Genomic DNA, 8,193 nt, shown 5'->3' with positions numbered 1-8,193 from the left:
TGATTTGATTTTAGTTCATTAAAGAATAGTCATAACATATTTAATTCACTGATTTCTTTAAGTTTCAATTACATAAAGGTTAGGCAATGAATTGTTAATTGTCTAGTGATCTTATAGTTTTAATTTGGTTGGGGAGTAGGCACAGCATCTTTTAATCAGTTAAAATTATATATTAAGTAGTTTATCTTGATCACATAAAGTTTTAGACATATCATTTGTGATTAATTGTATTTAATATGATGGAATTTAGCCCACAGGCAATGTCGTTATATTTGTATGATTAATTAGAATTAAATACTGGACTATGATCATAATTTAGCCCGCATGCAATTATGTATGGGAATGTAGTTTAGTAGTTTTATCAGTGATGATAGAAATAAATAGATTTATTTACTTTAAGATTATTTCTAATAATTTTCATCTCTATCATAAAGTTTAATTTTATGATGCAAACTTTAGATCATATTTCTTAATTTATCCACAGGGATTAAGAAAAGGAACATGATTTCTTAAGTTTTATCATAATAGTTGTAATGAATCTCGTTGATTAAAACTTTAGCCTACATGCAAGTTTTATATCACTTGATTCTTCAACTCATTTGATAATTGTTTCATCATAAAATTTCAGTTGGATTTAATTAAATTAAAACTTTCGCCCACATGCAAGTTTTATGTGTCTAGATTCTTCTGGCTATTTAGTAATTGAGATAAAATATTATCATAAGAGTTTTAATTGGATTTAATAGAATTAAAACTTTAGCCTACAGGCAAGTTTTATGTCAATAAATCCCTCAACCCGTTAGATAATAATTTTATCAAAATTTCTTAGAATTTTTAATTTAGCTTAATTATAATTATAAGTTTTCATGGCTTGCATTGGCAAAACATGTATTTAGTTACTTCCCAAAATTTAACCACTTTTATTAATTGTTTTACGAATCTTGCTCGGTTATTTGGACTAACTTTAGTAAGTTACGTGATATATACAATATACCTCTTTTGGACTCCAAGAATAAAATGTATATTTTCGAGCCAAACTCCAACTTGGTTTTGGAAAGTGTATTTTATTATTTTAATATGTCCAACTATGGTGGGGAGTTATGTCATCATTAGTTATTACTTTAGTTGGAAATACATCTTCATTATTTAGTTGGTCAAATCAATTGTGAATACGTATATCGTTAATTCTGCTAAAGAATATTTTAATCAGTGGGAGTGATCATTTAGAAACAGATCATTAAGATGCTCCATTAAGAGATTCCACAAGTATTCATCTTGTATTTGTTCATATAAATTCATAGGTTCAAATTATTGAACATTTGGTTGTGCAACATATTTATGAAAATGTTGTTTATTAGAACAAAAACATTTAACTTGTGATACACTGTTATTTAAATGAATTCTTTAGCATTTAATAGAGTCTTTAATTTCTTCAAACTTGATCCTATGCCATTTGATTTGTAAGGCTCAAGACAATTTTGCAAGACATAAAAGTAAGACTCATAATGTTCAGTTCATTTTAAAGTGGACCTTGAAGTTATTTGGGAAGTAATTGTGTATATTTAAAATTTCAAATTTATGCACTTAGAGTTTTGGTTTATTGTCTAAGTTGTTGGAATGCTTCTATGACTAAACTATCTTTTGGCTATTTTGATGAGTGGGAGTGACAGACGTGTCAACTCCAAGCTCTTGGCCATTAGAGGTAGTGTTTAAGTCACTAATCATGGAATATAGTTAGCATTATGCTAACATTGAGAGATCTCTACTTAAGGCATACTTTTAAGGATCTTAGAGATCATACAGTGTACTTGTTGTACAATTTGGATGATTTTCTCTTTTAAGTTGCGCATATATATTTTATTTTGAGAAACATCCCTTAAGGTACCAAGAATAAACGTTGGGTTTGTTAATAAAGGACTTAAGTTGGGGAATAAAAATGCATGTGATGCATAGAAGATATTACCTTGTCGAGTAGAGGACATATCGCTATAATCATGTGTTTTGTTCTTTGATGAGAGTTGTGCTAGTACTTGCACTAAGTGGGAGACTGTAAGACTTTTCCCTATACAATATATATTATAAATTGTGCGCCTTAATAATGTGGTGCAAGTGGACTAGGCCCATTAAGTTATAGGTTGGATTGGACATCTAGGTTTAGTTCATATTCCACTATTATGCCTATATATAACATGCATTAATGGGATGCAGGATAGACAATATATAGCACCCAAAGATATGATACTCATACCGCTTAGATAATACCAATACCCATCTAGGGTTCTGAGTTAAGTATGAGACAAAACGGCTAATCTACAGTTCAAGAGGCAACACAACAAGGCATCAACTATGGCTGGAGATCAACACGACTTATGCTTCCGCTACTACGAGTTAAGTTTCTCATAGATTCATTCTATATGGTTAGACAATATTTGTGATATAACATGTAATACTCTCTTACTTTTAAAATTGGACCCTACTTCCACATCACCAAATTTGTAATTGCTTCACTAATTTTTCTATATCCCTACAATACTCTTTTACTTTCAAAAGCAGATCCACTTTACATCACATTAAAAAAAATTATTCAACAAATAAAAATAAATAAAATAAAATAAAAAGTACAAATCCGTTTTAGAATGAGTTTGAATTGTATAACATAAACTCTATCTCTTGCGCATAAGAGGGTACAAATCAAATTTGAAAATGAGCCTGAAAAGGCTTGACTCATATGCACTCGAGAGTTGCGTACACGAATGTCATTCGAAAGTTTGTAGCTCATGCAGGCTAAGTTATGCGAACCCTTGTTGGTCGAGCGGCACAAGTTACGTGAAACCTCTGTTGTCCGAGGTAGTGGAAGTTTGCGATAAATCTCTATTTTTAACTATTGCCGTGAATCAATTTTAAGGAGAGTATGTGGTACACATGTGATACATATGATTTTAAACCATTATTTTCCCCATAATTTAGTTGGTTTTGTTGCTTATTTCCTTTACCTTGATGAATTTGAGGCTCGTTTGTGTATTACATTTGCTTAATCTTACTTTATTCACGAACGAGGAGCAAAGGAAGGATTCTTGGTCGTCTTGGACAAGTTTTCGAAGCATAAGAATCTACCCAAGGTCGGAAAGGAGCAACAGAGCACGAAAGAAGTCAGAAGACAAACAGAGAAGGCACCTCACGGCCAACCTCGCGGCCGTGAGGCACCACACGGACAGTAGTGGGCCACCGCACCTCACGGCCACGATCCCGGCCATGAGGGTGCCCATGACCCTGCTGTTGTCCAGTATTTAATTACGCGAATTGCTGTCTTTTTGAGTATTCCGAGCCCTAGTTTAGTTCAGTATAATTTTCCTTCTCTTTAGAGTTTTCTATAGCGTAGAATAGAGCAGTTTTACATACTTGAATTCGTTTGCAAGCTTGGAATCGTGATTTGGATTGGAATTACTCCTCGAGATTGTTAGTAAAGTTCTTTTTTTTATTCTTTAGATTCACTGCTATGATTTCAATATTCAATTCTCGCTTTGTTTCGTTTGCTTTAGAGCGAGTAGTTCGTTTACGGGTTTAGATTAGGGATCTATTGCTAGTCTTGATGTTCAATTTGTGATTATTGCATAAAGGGATTGAATTATTTACCTAGGGTTTATGTTGAGTTGGGTTTACCTAGGGATGTTCAATATGTTAATTGGTGGCCACAATTGATTGCTAGTTTAGGAGAGGGATTCATTACAACGAAAGTTGGGTGGAGACCTCGAGCCTTACCAATTTCAACCTGATTTTTTCCTACTATGAGAATAGGGGTAATTTAGGGGCTTACAATGCTTAGGTGCTTTAGACTATGATTAATGCATCACGAAAGTGGGGCAATCCTAGCCTAATTCTATTTATTGATTACGAAAGTAGCTGAATTGAATTCTTACGTGCATTGCCCATAAAATTTATTCATTAGTCAATTTATTTTCCTTCAATTTCCTTTTTCAGTTATCATTTACTTGGATTCTATTTTATTCAATTGCTCTAGTGCCTAGAATTTCTTAATTCACAAAATTACGTGTCGTAGCCCCAATCCTCAGCAGAATGACATTTTACACCTTCTTTTTACACTCACAATTATACTCATCACATTTTGGCGCCGTTGCTGGGGATTGGTTTATTTGGTTGTATTGTGTGGTTATTTTACTTCTAGCATTAGAGTTAAAGGATTCTTAGGAGATCGAGTTTGTTTTATTTTATTTTGCTCTAACTCGTAACCAATTTCTTCCAAGAGTGTTTTTGTGTGTGTTTCACATTAGGTTACCCTCCTTTTATGCGCACTAGATCGAAGGGGAGTGAAAATCTGCATTCTTTCGATCCAGACCTTGAGAGGAATTTAAAGAGGGAAAGGAGGGTGTTGCGTGAGTGGCTTCGAGAGTTCCAGAACTTCAAAGTGGACATGGATACCGGAGACAATAGCAACACCGGGCAGAGTGCTCATGATGATGTTAACACACAGCAGAATCCTAGGCAAAGAGAGGTTACTGGGGAAAACCATGGAGTTCGTGTCGACCCTCCAGTGCATAATGTGCAGAATCAGGCACAGAACTTCATGGCCAATCCGAACCCGAATGCATATGTTGGGGGAGGTTTGGGAGTTCCTCACATGCAACAGCGTCCTGCGTTTCAGCAGCAGGGCCAGGGAGTTGGGATGCAGAATCTTCTCTACCAGATGAATCCCAACCTGTTCAACCAGTTTGTTCAGCAGTTCCCGCAGGGTGGTCAGCCGCCCATGGCAGCTCATTTGGCTCCTGAGTTTGATGAAGAAGATTGCATTGTTTATCCAGGAGTAGAGGCGAATAATTTCAAGCTGAAGACTTCTCTAATCCAGATGGTCCAAGCTAATGAGTTTGGAGGTGCTCGGGTTGAGGATCCAAAGGCTCATGTTGTTCACTTCGACAGGATCTGCCAGACTATTAAGATGAATGGGATTCTCAGTGATGCCATCAAACTGAGGCTGTTCCCCTTTTCCCTAAGAGATCAAGCTTTGAGTTGGCTGAATTCCTTTCCAGCCAATCACTTCATTACTTGGGAACAGCTATACAAGGCATTCATGTAGAAGTATTGTCCTCCGTCGAAGGCTGCTAAGCTCAAGAAGCAAATTCAGAATTTCCAGCAGTTTGGCAATGAGAGTCTCTACGAGGCGTGGAAACGGTTCAAAGAGTTGAGGAGGAAGTGTCCTAAGAATCTGATGACTCTAGGAGATTTCATCTCATCATTCTATGAGGGGTTGCTGGATTGTGCGAAGACCATACTTGATACCTTATCTATTGGAGGTATTTTCATTGATATGGGTCCTGATTATGGTGAGCAGTTGATTGAGAGGATCACTTCGAATACTGCTTACTGGTACAATGAGAGGAGTGATCCACCGAAGAAAGAGAAGCCAGCTGGGATGTTTGAAGTAGAAGACAAGATGGCAATGCAGGCTCAGTTAGATTCCATCCAGCACATTCTCAAGCAGATGATGCAGGCTCCTTCTTAGAGTGTTCAGGCTGTGAATCAGCCTTCACCAATTCCACAAAGTTCTTTTGTTCCTAATCCTTATTATGTGCCACAGGTTCCTCTTGTAGCTTGTTGTGCAGTTTGTGGTGGCAGCCATGCCTCTCAGACATGTTATCTATTAGATCCTAGTAGTCAAGTTCCTCAACCCAATGTGGAGCAGGTTGCTTTAGACCACAGGGTAGGAGCAAGGTTACGGGAATTACCAGCAGCAAGGGAGGAATCAGTTTGTTCCCTCTTGGAACAATCAGGGAAATCAAGTGTGAAATCCACCACTAGGCTTTCAAGGAAATCAAGGGAACAGGGGTGGAAGTCAAGGATCTTAGGGGAGGAATAACCAGAATCAGAATCAGGGACAGTTTCAGCAAGGTAATCAATGCTATGGGTATGGTCAGGGCCAAAGTTTTTCTAAACCTTCTCAAGAGGTGGACATGTAGACTTTCATGAATACTGTCCTGACTCAGATGAGCAAGTTTCAAGCCGAGATGGAGAGTCTCAAGGCTCAACAGCAAGGAGGTGGTAACCAGAATCCTAATCATGTTTCATCTTCTAGTGGTAGACTTCCTGCTAATACAGAAAATCCAAGGCATCAAGTGAATGCAGTCACCACTAGAAGTTGGTTAGCCTTAAAGGATCCTCCTTTTCCTTCTAATGGTCCAGTACTTGAGAAAACTGATAAGAAGGATGAGGAAATTCAGGTTGAGGATGTTCTTGATGAGAGTGAGGAGGAGCATGTACTTTAGAGAGATAGTTCCAAAGGGAAGGCTCCCGTACAAGATGAGAGTGCCTCGAATAAGAAAAGTGAGAGTAAAGAAAAGAAGGCAGATGACTTGGTCGTACCTTGCAACTTGTTGCCATATCCATAGAGATTGTGGAGATCAAAAGAGACTGAGAGAGAGAGAGCAAGTTCCATAAGAAGCCAGAGAAGAGTGCGGTGGTGGATCTAAGCGAGGGAACATTGACCTGTGTAGTTCTTCAACATAAACTACCACCTAAGCTGAAGGATCCAGGTAGTTTTGCCATTCCCTGCATCATTGGTGGTTTTGTAGTAAGTGGTGCTTTGTGTGATCTGGGTGCCAGTGTTAGCCTTATGCCGTATTCTCTTTGTAAGAGGCTTAACCTGGGCACACCAAAGCCCACTACTATGACTCTACAGATGGCGGATTGTTTCAAAGCGTCCAATGGGAGTTCTTGAGGATGTCCCGGTGATGATTGATCGATACTTTATACTGGGAGATTTCGTTGTTCTGGATATAGAGAAGGATGCCAAGGTTCCTATTATACTTGGTAGGCCTTTTCTAGCTACTGCTGGAGCACTCATTGATGTGCAAAGAGGGAAGCTTGTGATGGAAGTGGCTGAGAACAAGATCGAGTTTGACATATTCAAGATGGCGAAACACCAGCCCTCGTAAGTTGATGAGTGTTACTTGGTAGATGGGCTAAGGGAGTGTACTGATGAGAATGGAAAGAATGAGCTAGGGGACTTGCACGTTTCCCCTGTTACTCCTAAACCTCATGAAGAGACCTGTGCTCTAAAACGTGGGAGAAAGTTCTTTGGTTCTGACAGTTTCTATAGGAGATGGATGAAGGAGCTCTCTAAGTTTAAAAGGCCACCAGATCGTGTGGTTTCCGATCACATTTGATGTCCATGAGGTTGAGTCGAGCTAGCGATAGTAAACTTAGCGCTTCATGGGAGGCACCCCATGTTATCCTTTAATTTCTTGCATTTTAATTTACTGCATTTTTTTTTGTTTGTTTTGTTTTAGTTTGAGGTAGAGTTAGGAGTTTCTCATTGTTTACGGGGTGATATTTGGGTTGTTTTGTGTGAGGTTTGGATTAATTTACTTTTGAGATAGTGGGGAATGGTTGGAATTGAGGTATTTATGCTTTGAATGGGTTTAGAAGTGTTTTGGAAGTATTCTGAACTGACTTGCAGGTGAAACCGAGCTTTGGCGCTAACACACAGGATTTTGCTTAACGGAGCATCGCCCTCACGGCCTCCCTCCAGACTGTGAGGGTGCCCGTGTCAATTTCTGATGATTTCCAGTGTGTTTTTTTTTATGATAGAGGGCTCAGGGTCTTGGCTGTCGTCACGACCGTGACCCTGGCCGTGACCATTTATGTGATTTCTAGTACTACAGCTTAATCCAGGGCTCTGGGTCACGGCCACCCTCCCGGCTGTGACCCAGGCCGTGATACTTCCCAGTTAATTCCAGTGCGTACAGCGCAAAGGAGGACTCGGGTACACAACCTCCCTCCCGACCGTGTGACCGGCCGTGATCGGGGTGCGGGATTTAAATCCCCACCCGCGATCCCCTTTTATTTTATCCCCTAATCCCAACCCTAGTCTCTTTCTCTCCCAAATTCTCTCTAATCCCAACCCTTCTTCACCATATTTGCCTCATTTCCTTGGTGATTTCTTGCAATCAGCTCTTCAATTTCTTCTTTTTCTTCAAGCATTCAAGGTTTGGTTTTCAACTGCTTAACTTTTTCTATGCTATTTTTGAATTTATGGTTTGATATTCATGGGTTTGCTTAAATCTTTACTTCTATGGTTGAATATTGTTAGATTGAGCATGCTTAGGGTTCTTATTGTTGATTTCTTGCTTAAAAAGCTTATTTAGTCCTTCAATGGTGTTCACACTAGAGATTTGGGTGAAA

This window comes from Ipomoea triloba, chromosome 12 (assembly GCF_003576645.1).
Source record: "Ipomoea triloba cultivar NCNSP0323 chromosome 12, ASM357664v1".
In the NCBI taxonomy this organism is placed as follows: Eukaryota; Viridiplantae; Streptophyta; class Magnoliopsida; order Solanales; family Convolvulaceae; genus Ipomoea; species Ipomoea triloba.
Note: the sequence above shows the minus strand (reverse complement) of the source record.